At 44.8% G+C, this 13,986-nt stretch overlaps 1 protein-coding gene across 1 annotated transcript in view; it reads right to left on the bottom strand.

Annotated features, from left to right (window-relative positions):
* TPRG1 (tumor protein p63 regulated 1) overlaps positions 1–3,773 on the bottom strand; it is a 172,064-nt gene extending 168,291 nt beyond the window's left edge. The window contains exon 1 of the mRNA XM_047732816.1: positions 3,618–3,773. The gene's annotated coding sequence lies outside the window, so the exon portion shown is untranslated. The remainder of the gene's footprint in view (positions 1–3,617) is intronic.
* Between the last annotated feature and the right edge of the window lie 10,213 nt (positions 3,774–13,986).

Here is a 13,986-nt window from a genome sequence, read left to right as displayed (position 1 = left end):
ACTTATGCACATCACTTTTACAACTTTCAGATAACCCAGAAGAATAAACTTTCTCTAAAAAAAAAAATCAAAAAATCTTAACCTTTTCCCCCCACCAAGTATTCCTTACAAGTTCTCAAGATATTTTAAAAAATATTTTAGTCCATCTTTGTAATTCTTCTGCATATTACCACTTTGCCTCAGTCCCTAAGCAGCTGATACTGTCTACCATGTTTAGAAGTGTTCAGTTCTCTTTTTTTCCTCTTAATTTTTTTCGGAAAACCTAAAGCTAAACTTAGTGGTACCTACATGGATGTTCTGTCACTGCCAAGGTATGGACTTGGGTAGCCATGAACTTGGATTAAATGTCTGGTCAATAGTTTTAATGTTCCTTGAATCCACCACGTTGTGCCTCCTCTGAAGCCCTTAGCTTGTCACTCAGCACCCGAGATCTGGTACAGACCCACCTTTCTAGTTTCAATCCCACTGGCCCTATATGTACCCACAACAAATACTCTCTCTCTCAAGTACACTTCAGATAGCACTGAATGAGTTTATTTAAATTCTTCTTTTGCTAGAAACTCTTCCTACCTCTATCTGTCCAAAGCCCAGGTCAAATACAATTTCTTCCTTACAGCCATCCTGGTGACAACCTACATAGTTTCCATGAATACCTCTTTACTCAGAAAAACCAACAACATTGGCTTTCTTCTTGTAGCATTTATTATTTTTTAATCCTGTATTGTGGTTATTTGTGTAAGCCCCTTTGGGGAAGTGCCTTTGCTCTTCATCCCTAAATCCCCCAGCTTAGAATGATGCACACTATAAGTGATCAAGAAATGATTATTTTATTAGTGAATGGATTACAGAAAATGTATTATTGGACTCGTGTCCGGAATTTCAGCAATTTGTTCTGTATTCTTTGGGAATGTGGAGCATTGTGTTGTATTCTATGTGCAATCACACATCATAATTTCTTTTCTTATTTTTGTGACATTGATCTATTGAGTAGAGAGTATTACCCTGTGCTTTTCATTTTTTCTCTTGTGGGCACCCAGAGATTGTACTGCAACTGTGTCAGTAGCTGAATACTTAAGCTTCCTAGTCACTGAGCTTTGACATTTGGTTTAATATCCTGGGTTGGTATCAGGGCCAATGGCATGTTCTGCTAAGTCATCATTTCTCTTCCTACCTCGCAAATAATAAGAGGTTAGGACTAAAGAATTAATTTCACCTCCTCCCTGGTGACATTGATCTGTGGCCTGGCCTATCACTGTGTGGAACTAGGTTTCCCCTGACACAGAATGATTTGAGCCCATGACAGATTAGAAGAGACCAGCACTGACAAATGAAAATATATGGTAGCCGAAATCAGGTCCCACAGACATGTGAATGACTGAGGAATGCATGGTCTGTCTACAAGAAGCACATGCTGCCCAGACCCACCTGATATGTTTTCCATGTGGGTATTTGTACCCACTATAGCCAGATCTTCTGGTCTTCCTTAAAAATGATATATCTGAACTTTTACAAGAAATTCCCTGGATGTTAGATACTTGCAACCGGTTCAATTTGGTTTACCACTGCACCACAAACAAAACAAATCTGAATGCTGGACTCACCTGTGGCCACTGTCTGCAGCCCCTGGATTAAAGGAACTCTAGACCTCAACCCTGCCATTGAACTCCATAATTCTGAATTCAAGATCAATCAGCATGACAACCAGTTAAACTGGGTGACACCTTTCGTATCTAAAAGATACAAAGATGTAGATTGGCTGAACAAAATGAAGATGCTGCCACTGCTTGCACGTCTCCTAATCCTACATGTAAGAAGAAGTTCCGGAATTTGGTTGAAACAAATATTGCACAAGAACCAAGCTAATAAGGAAAGCATCTTCTCTAGCAAACTCCCCTACTCTCTACAGAGAGTAATATTTCCATAATATTTCCATCAAATGCTAAGAAAAGTCCAAAGTGCTGTAACATGTTTCATTGAAAGGAATCTTAAAGGACATCTGGGTCCAATCCCCCAAATGACACAGCTCCTGCTTCTGCTGAGGGATCCCAGCACTATTCACTATGCATCATGGGCAGTGAAAGAGTAGGAATGTGTGTTTGACTGACACCTTTAATGATTGTTGGCCTTGTGGCCTTGTGCACATCATGTCATCTTTCTGGGCTTCAGTTTCTCCATTTTGAATACGGTAATTGATTAAGTGACTTCTTCAAGATGCTTACAGCCAGGCACTAAGAATATACAGAAGTCTGCCAAAGATGGTGTAGCATGGCAACCCACTGCTTTGTGGTGGGCTCATGGGGATGAATATTAGCACTGTCATAACAAACTCAAGCACACGCACATACACACACACAAACTTGCACAAAATATTTCCTTCCACAACTAAGAATGATACAACCTTTTGAGCATGAAGGGAAAATGATAGCTAAAATTAGCATCTTAAAAAATAAACTACATAATCACTGAAGATGAGATTTTCTTAAAACTATAGAACAATGAGATATAATGATAGCTGTCATAAGAGAGGAAATTGCAGGAGTCAACTTGAAAAGGATTTGGGGGTGTTCCCTCCCCCCTCATTGAGATCTGTTTTCCACATACCACAGGAAGATGGAAAAGCTAAATATTTCCCCAGGGCTTTTGTGAGCTGTGCCTCATAAGGCTCCTGCTGACATTAGGAGAGTGTCATACAGCCCCAGATGCAAGCCTTCTCATACAGAGAGTGAGAGCATATTTCGGGCTCCACGGAGCCATTTTCCCACATTTGCATATCACTTTTTGGTTTGCAAGGCCTCTTTATATACATATTCTCATTTATTCTCTAGAAGCAGCCCTATCTGATGGAGCCTATATAGCATTATAAGATCTGTCTCAGATGAGTTCAAAAATATCCCTCCCAACCTGCCTATAAGGAAATAATACCTTTTGTTTCTCATTGGACAGTGCAGGAAGCTCTTTCACTTTTCGTGGCTTTTTGAGATAAAGTATGACCTGCTGGGTCGTACAAAAGAGGAAGAGAGGGACGCCTGGGTGGCTCAGTGGGTTAAAGCCTCTCTTCCTTCGGCTCAGGTCGTGATCCCAGCATCCTGGGATCAAGCCCCATGTAGGACTCTCCGCTCAGTGGGGAGCCTGCTTCCCCCCCCAACTCTGCCTGCCTCTCTGCCTGCTTGTGATCTCTGTCTGTCAAATAAATAAAATCTTAAAAAAAAAAAAAGAGGAAGAGAGAAGGAGGAATCAAATCTAATCTTGGCCTTAGCCTGCTGATCTTCCTAGAACAAATCACTTCCAATCACCAAGCCTCTGTTCACTAAGCCATTGAATAGAGAAAATTATACCTATCCTACTGCTTTTATAAGGCAGTTGAGATCAAAATCAATATATAGATAAGTATGTCAAGTAATTTTATAGGCTGAGGAATGCTGGTCTACAAACCTCATCAATCCTGGGCAGTAAGGACGAAGGGAGGACTTTCCTGTGGGCGAGGTGAGCTGCAAGCCTAGACGAACAGCCTGTCCATGGTGGAAGTGACCAGAAAGCCAGGCGAGGGGCTAGGAGCAATTGACACAGAGAGAGACCCCATCTCCTTGCAGAACCCGGGACAAGCCAGCTGGTCTTACCTGACAAGGCTGTGGCTGACCCTCAAGGCTCTTCTTTCTCTTCTTTGATGAGGGGGACAGAGCACAGAGAGTGGTTGGCTCAGCTGAAGCCCAACACAAGGGTGCCCTTGGGTTGTCACCCCCTGAGTCTGAACCCTACCTCACCGAGTGGACTGCAAGTTAGGAGCCCAGTCTCAAACAAAGGGTCCGATGAAAGGATTGAGGATGTTTACAGGGCAGAACTCCACCTGTCAGGGACAGGTTTGTGGGTGGGGCCTTTCTCGTTCTAGTGACACACCTCTCTCTCCTCCTCTTCTTCAAGAAGACCTGGATTTTCCTGTCAACTTCCTCTCTGACTGAAATCTTCTCATGAGGTGAGCAGGGGAAGCCTCCTGTCCTTTCCCCCATGTCATCTGCAGGCTCCCAATTAGCTACAAGGAAGCTTAAGCCTGAAGCTTTCGTTCTATTGTTAGTATTCTCCTCCGAGGACTTGATTTATTGGCTATCTGGGATCCCAAGCATCATTTCCACATTCCATCAGAGATATAGAGGACATGCAGAGCAGTCTGTCTCTGTGAGAAGACAGACCCACATGCAACACCATCTCTGGTCAGTATTTCTTCTGGAGTGTTTGCCACATGGCATGGTTTTCCGTTCAAGTGTATGTCCCTCTCATTAGACTGTGAACCACTGTAGGGAGGTGACCACATCTTATTCTCCCATACATTCCCCACAATGTCCAGCATGTGGCAAGGACCAAATAAATACATACTGAACGAATGATGATTAAAGAGTATCTGCTTAATGAGTCCTAATCTGCCATGGAAAGGCTTTGTAACCAATGGGAGAGAACCACCAGCTCCTGAGCTGATATTTTTGGTCATCTGTAAACTGGGGATATCATTCCACCTTCAGAGATGTTGCATTTGAAAGGATAAGCATAGGAAGTGAACCTAGGATAAGAGTTGACACAGTAACCACTGCTAGAAAATATAATTCCATCATAATTAATTGATCTTGAAACCCAAATAAGACTTTTCTACATAGAGAGTCAGTATATGAAGTATGAGCAGTAAAAAGACATCACATGTCTGCCAGTCTTTTTACATGCCTCCATAATGTCTAGGACATAATCAATGAGTAGTTAAGTGAGTTATTCAATGAGTAATTAACTGAGCAACCCCCTTGGCCATTCTCAGTTCTCAGTGTAGACAAGGATAGAAAAATGAACTAGATACCATGTCTGGCATGAAGACTCCAGAAAATAAAATATGTAGAAAGTGATGAGCACCTGAGCACCACAGATAGGATCAGAACCACTGCCGAGGGAAACCCTGAGGAGGGAGAATTCCAGAAAGGCTTCAAGAGGGAGGAGACAGCCTTAGCTCTGGGTTGGTAGGAAGAGTTGGCATTCGACAAGTACAGACGATGCAGTCAACTGTGAGATGGACTGTCCCCTCATGTAACTGATTTAAGCCTTCCGCACTACCGACCCCAGGATGAAAAGAGGGCTTCACATAAGCAGTATCTAGGTCACTCCACTTCTACACCACAGAACTACAGGGCCATGAGACATGATTTCAAGACAAATATTATTTCCACTCAGCCATGGTATCTTTCTGGTACTTAGCCGGGGACGGAGGGGAAAGTGGCTGAGAGGTGCAGGATCCCAGCCTGGGACCAAGTCATGCATCGCTGTTTGAAACACGTTGTTTTAAAGGGCAAGAGATTCTGAAAAGACATCTATGTCCACGGGGCAGCTGAGGATCACCAGGCTTCCAGTGGCCACAAGATGCTTCTCCCAGCCCGCGCTGTGCTCCAGCCACCCTGCAGCCTGCAGTAATGGGAGGCGGCAACTCTATAGCCAGGGAGGAGGGCACAGCCATTGAAGATTGTCCCATAAAAATCCTAGGCTCTGGACCCTCTTTGCCACTCCCTGGAACTAACTGGCAAGTAGCTATGTTCTTCCCTGGCCTCAGGTGGCTCTTCTGTGCAATGGGAATTCTAACACAGAACCCACACACCTGCCCAGGTTGGAGAGGGAGAGCATGAGATTCTGGAGGTGAGATGAGCTTTGTTAATGCTAAGTCCTGCTGTGAATGTGCAGCACTGTCACGATGGGACATATGATGACATGCGGGATTCACCTCGCCTCTGCTGGCTTCAGGGATAGCGAAGGCTGTGTGCAGGTGTCCTGGTGGCTGACAAATTCCACCACCAAGGAACCGAGAATCACAGAACCATTTTTACCAGAGAAGCACTTAGCCATCATTTCTTTTGGTACCTGGTCCCTTCTCTCTCTTCTGTGATGGCCTTTACAGTTCCCTCTTTACTTTAATCCTGCTGTCACTGGCAGAAAATGTAAGCTGTTGCTTATTTGGGTCAGGAAACATGGGTTTATTAGATCTCCCCTCCAGCCATTTTGCAGGGGGGACAGGGTGATCCTGATGACCCCTAGCCGCCCTCTCCCTGACTTCGGCAGGGTGGGAGAAAGGACAGGTCAGCATGGATCCTCACCAGGTCTGAACCAGAACCCAGGGCTTCCTCCTCATGCTGAGAAGGACTGACACATAGGCATACACCCCAGAGGGTAAATGGGTTGTGTCTGTAGCAATCCCGCATCCCTGCTCCCCAGCCCTGCCTCCTCCCTAGGAGTCTTTTCATAAAGAGGAGCACAGGGATGATATGCAGACACTGAAAGACACTGCTGTCAGAGCCAACAGGAACCTGCAGACAGGTTACCTGCTGAGGAATGTAGGCAACATGAATTTCCCTTTCTCTTGGGTCCCACAGCACACAGCAGGCTTCACTAGCGTCACTCTCCACCGTGGTTAGTCTTTTCCCCTGATCCTTATCTGTCTGCTCTCTTTACAAGGAAGGAGCCTTGTCTAAAACATTGTTTTTGGGACCTAGTACAGGACAAAGGCAATAGGGGTGCTCAAGAGATGTCGGACAGAGGGAAGAATGGATGGACAGACCGATGGATGGATGGATAGATGGACAGACGGACAGACAAACACACAGGTGTATGAACTACTCTGCTCCCCTGTGTGGCCCAACAAGGCCCGGCCACTGGAGAAACGACAAGCAGGAGGAGAAGCACAACGCTCCCCTGTGATTTTGACAGGGGACTAAATTCAGCCCAAAGCATCTTTCTTCCTCTCTCTATTTACTCTGGACAATCTGTCCCTTATCAGATGAGCTCAAGGCTGGTTGGAAATATGCGTATTTTATTTGACAATATCTTCTTCTTCCAGTTTTGTTTTGCCGCACAGACATTTGTCTGTTTTGCTGTATGTTGTGTATCAGATAGGACTCAGACAAACTGCTCTGGCTTTCTCAACTGTTTTGTTTTCTCCATTCAGTTATCATTGATCACATTTCCCTTCCTGCATCTCACTCTCGTTCCCCAATTCCAATTTCACCCACAGTGAGAGAGAACAATTCCACAGATACCCAGCTCTATCAAGGGCTACAGAGGGCACCGACGTTACAAGGCCGGAGAACCAGTCCCCAGGCCGCACAACCTTCCATGGATCACCTTTCCCAGCTTCGCCCGCTTCTTTGCAAAATAAAGTCTGCTCTTGACTGCCGCGGCATCTGCGTAGAAAAGCTTGAAACTCTCTGGCCACCAAGCCGCACTAAGGCTTGTGCCATTTTTCACATTCACTGCAACGGGGGAAGATTTTTCATCTTTAGCTTTGGTTCAAGGCAATGGTCTGGTGTCTGATAGACTAATGAAGCCCCCCCACTAACTCTCGCCTCCAGATCCCCATCCTACTCCCTCCCACCCAGGGTGGCTTCCTGGGCAAAGAGCCCACGCAGGAGCCCAGAGCCCTGTAGATAGAAAGCCCCATGCTGGGTTGTGTTCAGCTCTCACTGTGTTAAAAATCGTAATTTTTGGACAAGGGGTCTGCATTTTCACTTTGCACTGAGGCTTGCAAACAGTGTGACCAGTCTTACAAACCCGGTCCCCCAAAGCAATATAGAAGGAAAACATCAGAAGAAGAGAACAACAGAGCAGACTTGCCAGCCACTGATGGAGGCACGAAGGGCTCCCCACATGGCAGAGCCTGGCCATGGAACGCCCTTCACTGTAAATAGTTAACCAAAGAGAAGACAAGGTGGGAGAACATGAAACTTGCCACAGGCCCCACCCCTATCAAGCTTCCCGATCTGGGGTGGATTGGGGGCCTGACTCATGCCCAAGGTGTGGCTCACCATTCCTGTCAGCACACTGAGCTCCTCCCTGCTCATGGAGCTCAGGAGGAAGTGTGGGTTGCCCTGGAGTGAAAACCATCCAGTCACCACCTGACATCACAGAGCTAGACAGGGTTTCAGAGCAGCCCTCACAGGCCACCCTTTATCAGGGAAAAAATCCGCTCCAAGTTTGAGAACAGACTGAACTACATATACACTGGGAGTCCATTTCCTGTGCTGCTCTCGGCATTAATTCCCTTTTGACTGACTTCTCTTTTCTATCTGTTTGGGATCCACAGGAACAGACCCTACTTGTCTGTCACACAAGTAACATAATCCCACCCCAGGTACAGTGACCAGCAGGTTCCACTGCTTAACATATAGATGTCAGATTAAATGGAGGGTGAGCCTGGTATTTTAAATCTGCAGTACAATGAAACTATTACCACTGGCTTTTCTCTCCTACCAAAGTTCTTCTAATAACCCAAGTCAGATCATATGTCTCAGTAGAGACGAAATCAAAGGAGTCAGGCAAAACTTGACCAAACTTAAACATGTAAATAAAGAACCTATCATAAACAACATGCAAGTAAGACAAGGTTTTGAAACACGGAGACTCTAGCCCCAAGGGCACCTGGGGGGGCTCAGTCGCTTAAGCCTCTGCCTTTGCCTAGGTCATGATCCCACGGTCCTGGGATCAAGTCCCACATCAGACTCCCTGCTCAGTGGAGAGCCTACTTCTCCCTCTGCCACTTTCTATAGCACTCATGCTCTCTCTATCTCCCTCTCTCTCTCAAATAAATAAAGAATATTTAAAAAAAGAAGAAGAAGAAACATCGAGACTCCAAGGGAAGCCCGAAGGGCACTAGTTAAGATGAAAGGAATGACACACCTCTGTATGTACGGAGAGTCACTGCTGAGGGCTGGCTCACTAACGTTCTGGTTGTACTTGGGCAAGCATACACTTCGGAAAGTTTCCCTCTCTGGACTTAGGCTTCCTGACCAACAGCACAAGGAGGGTTGGACATGCTCAGAGCAAGGGTGCTTCCAGGGCTGGCCTTCGGTGCTTCTAAGAACCAAAAGGCTATCAGGGCACCTGCATGGCTCAGTGGGCTAAGGCCTCTGCCTTTGACTCAGGTCATGATCCCAGGGTCCTGGGATCAAGCCCCACATCGGGCTCTCTGCTCAGCGGGGAGCCTGCTTCCCCCTCTCTCTCTCTGCCTGCCTCTCTGCCTACTTGTGATCTCTGTCTGTCAAATAAATAAATAAAATCTTTAAAAAAAAAAAAAAAAGAACCAAAATGCTATCATCTTCATTTCAGTGTCATGACTTAGGAACTGATTTCCAGAGTAAAATTATACTCTAGAACCTAAGTTAGCATGACAAAATAAGGAAAGCAACAAAATAATACAGTTCAAAAGTTGAGTGCTGACCACAGGAGGTGACCCAGAGAGGAAGCTGCTAGAGAATTTTTCTGATGCTAGGGTTACAACCCAGGTGATGGAGACACATCAGGGTGGTGTATCCCTGTAAACTCCATGGATAGAAGGGGGGGCCATGGGGCCTCACTGCCCAGTGATGTGATTTAGACTGAGCCCTGCCCTCATGCACAGTTGCTAGAACAGTCCCCCTGCTCTGATGGGATGTGTGAGAATGAGGGGGATGGTGAGCTGGAGACCAAGACCATACTACTGAGGGTCTGGAAATCTAGGCCAGGAAGCTTATACTTTATTTTTATCATTATTATGTGTTGGGGACTCTGTTGAGGGATTCTATCTTGTCATTTGATGAGTTCCTGTGGGCTGTGACCAGATTGCAAGCAGACAGCCTCACATGTTGCCCAGATCACATGGGGAAGGGCCTGTTCTAGTTCCTGTCCTGGCCACACTCCCACAACATAAGGAATTTTGCACACAGGGAATGCTCTGTAACCACCTGAACCAAAGCCGGCTCCACAGTTTGGGTTTCATGACTCCAATCTCAGCATGGACCTTTAGGCCACGGCGTCCTTTAGTGTGAGGCCCAGAAAGGACAACCCTAAAGACAGCATTTGATGTGCAAGCAGTTCTGGGACTACCTGCCTGAGAATCTCCTGTAAAAAGTGTATATTCTCAGCCTTCATTCTTGATTTACTGGATTAGCACCCCTGGGGTGGGCCCAGGAATCCCCACGTTAAGAAGTCCTGCAGCGTGGTTGGTGTGCCCCTAAGAGTTTGAGACCAGAGCACGGCACTTTCTCAGTCTCCCGACAGAGAGCTCCAACCTGGAGCAGGCTGCACAGAAACCCAGGATGGGAGCTCGTGGGGCGAGGCAGTCTCTGCCTCACAGAAGCAGTGGCAGAACCTGTGTGGCCAGAGCACTGGGTGGTAGAACAGGTGAGGAGTGCGATCAAGTCAGAAGACCGGTGATTGTCCCTAAGAGACCCACGAGCCTTTTATCGCGGTCCCAAATTCTGGGATGGATCCCTAGGCCCTCACTGACTTACTAGACATGAAAGACCTAACAACGATATGCCAGGGGAGAAGGGAAAAGAAGATGCCAAGGGACGGGGTCACGACAAGTTGTATGACACCAAGGCCCACAGAAAAGAGAATGGGAAGGGTTTTGTGAAGTGAAGGAGTTCCCCGAAGGGCACCCCCACTTCCAGGAAGACTCTATACCACATGAAGGGTGTGAGGCCAGTGAGGACAAGCTCCCACTCCCTAGAGTTTTCTTCAGGCGCGTTTGGGACCCCAGGTGACGTGAGAACTGCAGAGGGAACAACATGCCATATCCATTTTCAGAGGGTGTCAACACCCTCCTTCCCACACCTGCTGTTCCCAAATATCACAACCTGATTTTTTCTCTCCAACCTCCTGTCTTGATAATGATTAAATATTCATGGATTGCTGTGATGCCAGCATACTTTGTGAAATTTCAGATACCTTTTTTTAAACGGAAGCTTTTTTTTTTTTTTTCCCCCTGAGATTATCCCACTTTTGAAGAGAGGTAAAAGGAATGACAAATGCCAGGGACTCAAAAAAGAGAAACTGAACAGAAAGCTAATGATATCCTAAGTTTTCACAACAGCTCTTCCGGCCAAAAGTATCCCATTCTAAGAAGGAGAGAGCACAGAATTTTGAAAACAGAGACTTCGAAGAGCAATTGTTCATATTACAAAAGAATTTTTCATTTTAGCACAGGGCCCATTTATACAGCGAAGTCCCATGTTCTGTGGAAAATACAAGCAAATGCACATATGCATTATTATGCAAAAATAAGTTCACCTTATTTGAAAAAAAATGTGTAATTTTAGAATCATAGACTATTAGCTAAAAGTTAACAGTCTCATCTTACCCAGTAGTTTCCAGAATGAGTTTCAGGGGGCCCTGGGAGTCCCACTAAGGTGCCTTGGGGACTACCAGGAGAGACAGACTGATCCCCAGGGGAGAGTGAGGAGGTGCCATCCCAATTCAACCAGAGCAACTCCCCTGCTCCCTGGGTATCCATTAGAGGTCCCTGTGACTTATAGTTTTTTTAAGAAGTTGTGGGGGAGGCTCCAGTAATATCCATAGAAACCTAATTCCTAAGCTAACATTTTGGGAAACCAGAACACAGTGAGGAATGACTGTCCTGAAGTCTTACCTTTCGTTTTAGTGTCAGAGCACTTATTTTCCCTTTCACTCTCCTTTATTACCCCACAGAAGTCTTCGGAATTTATTAAAGTCACCTGTTTAGTTCCTAGAAATACTATGGCTTGAGCCTCATCCTAATAATTCATTAAAATATCCAGAACAATGGGTTATGAAGTCATCATAAACTGAAGGTAAGATGCAAACTTTTTGCTTCCTGAACAAGTCTGACATTCTTAAAGGTCTCCAGATTAGCTGAATATGTCAGTGTGGATCACAGCTCTGTCTTGAATCATAACACAGATAACTTGGGCTAGCACATTCCCAAATTTTACTTAAAATATCAACTAAAGCAAGGTGTCATCAAATTGAATCAATGCCTCAGTGAGATTAGTCATTCAGAGGAAAAACACTAAGAACCTTATGTTGGATCAGCTTGTATCCTATATTTATTTATCTCTAGTGGTTTAACAAATACCTATAGAGTACTTAATTATGTGCCAGAAAGTGCTATAAGGGCCTTATGAATATTAAGCATGTGTCCCCCACAACAGCCATGTGGGGAAAGTCCTACATGTCACTGCCATCTCACAGGGAGGGGGACTGGGCACTATGACTAACTTGGCCAGTCTCACATCGCTACTCAGTGTGACAAGTACAAAATGTGCTCTCCTAGGTCACAGTCAACATAAAGGGTGCTGCATCACCTCAGGATTATTGCACCAGACCCTCCCCCCACGAATGTACTTCAAGACCTCCAAAGAGCAGAACCAGGTAGAATCTGCACCATTAGTTTCTTTTTTTAAAAGAAGATTGGTTTGTTTATTTGAGAGAGAGAATAAGTGAGTGGAGGAAGAGGCAGAGGCAGAGAACCTCCAAGGATATAGGGCTCAGTCTCACAACCCATGAGATCATGACCTGAGTGGAAACCAAGAGCCCAATGCTCAACCGACTGGGCCACCCATGGGCCCCTGCACCATTAGTTTCATTATCACCAATCAGCTGATAATATTATCTCATCTTAGTGTCTTGTACTTTGCCAAAACTGTATTAATGCTTAATGGACATGACAATTCTGTTAGGGAGTGATGGTCATTAGACTTATTTTGTAAATGAGGGAAGAGACTCAAAAGTTAAGGAATATGCTGAAAATCATACCCTTAAAGGACAAAGCCGGAGTTCAGCACCAGATTCATCTAACGATATTATGTATGTTCTAGCACAGCTCCTCAATGGATTCCTGCTGGTTGGTTTATTTTATCCACAGTGTTTTCATAATTTTTGCAACAAGATGCTAAAATCTAGTAATCGGGAGACTTTAATGAAAAAAATCTAGCACTGATTGTGTCATGAACCCCTGAAACTTATCAGCAAACTTCCAAAAGTTTGCAGAGCCCTAGTCAAAAGTCACTAAGCTACAGTGTAATTGCTGTGACCTGTGAAAATATTTTCTACTGCAAAGTATCACTGCAGAGCATAAAGACTAAGATTACAACTGGTAATTGTTGATTAACATTGAATTAAAAACAAAATGTAACTTACATAGCGTGATGCTTTCAAGGTTCACCCACCTTGGAACTTATATCATACTTCATTTCTTTTTATGGCTAAATGATATTCCATTGTCTGGCTACCCCACATTTTGTTTATCCGTTCAGGCATTCGTGTTTGCCAGGAGCCAGGAGGAGCAGGGAATGGAGAGTGACAGCTTCATAGTTAGGGCTTCCTTTTGGGGTGGTGAAAAGTTCTGGAACTAAATAGTGGTGATGATTGCACAACATACAGTTATACTTAATAGTTAGAATGGTAATTTTACTTTATGGGTATTTTACCACAATAAAGAAAAAAGGCTTTAATAGTTCACAGATCTTCCAAGAAGCCTGACTTCAAAGAAACAGTAAACTCATTTGGATTCTTTGTTTGATAGCCTTATGTGTACTCTGATCTCCTCTGAAAGAGAAACCAGCATCACTGATAGGAGCTTTAAGATCCTGTCATGATACCTGAAGTCATCTCTCCAAATTTCCCAACTTGTATTTTATACAAGCAGCCTAGATTCATCCATTTTCAAATGATTTCTGAGGCTGTCCACATTCCGTGTCCTTATTTTCCTTTTGACTGAGAATCTAGAACACCATCACCTTTTCTCTCCCATATCAGCTATCAAAGACCAAGATAAATGTCATGATCTGGCTGTTGATAGAGCCAGATGCAAACACCACTTCTGATACAACTTATTGTATCTTCCTTGTCATATTGCTTACCCTCTTGCTCAAAAAAGCTCTCCATGTTTTCTCATTGCAAATCAAACTGAGTACAATATTATTGTCCTGTCATTAAAAACTCTTAACAATAATGCCTTACCCTTATTCCCCATTTGTTTCCTTCACAGATCACACACTCCATCCAAACTAAACAATTGCCATTTCCCCAAATATGTCTCACACACTGATACACCCTTGCCTTTTCTTGGGATGTGTCCTCTGCCGGGAGGCCCTCGCCATTCCCCTCCACTTAGAGTGAATCTTGACAGCTCCCACGACCATGCCAGACTCACCTCTTCCATGGAGCTTGCACCAG

The sequence above is a fragment of the Lutra lutra genome, chromosome 1 (assembly GCF_902655055.1).
Source record: "Lutra lutra chromosome 1, mLutLut1.2, whole genome shotgun sequence".
In the NCBI taxonomy this organism is placed as follows: domain Eukaryota; kingdom Metazoa; phylum Chordata; class Mammalia; order Carnivora; family Mustelidae; genus Lutra; species Lutra lutra.
The sequence above is the reverse complement of the archived record's forward strand: the minus strand, read 5'-3'. Positions and strand labels throughout refer to the sequence as shown.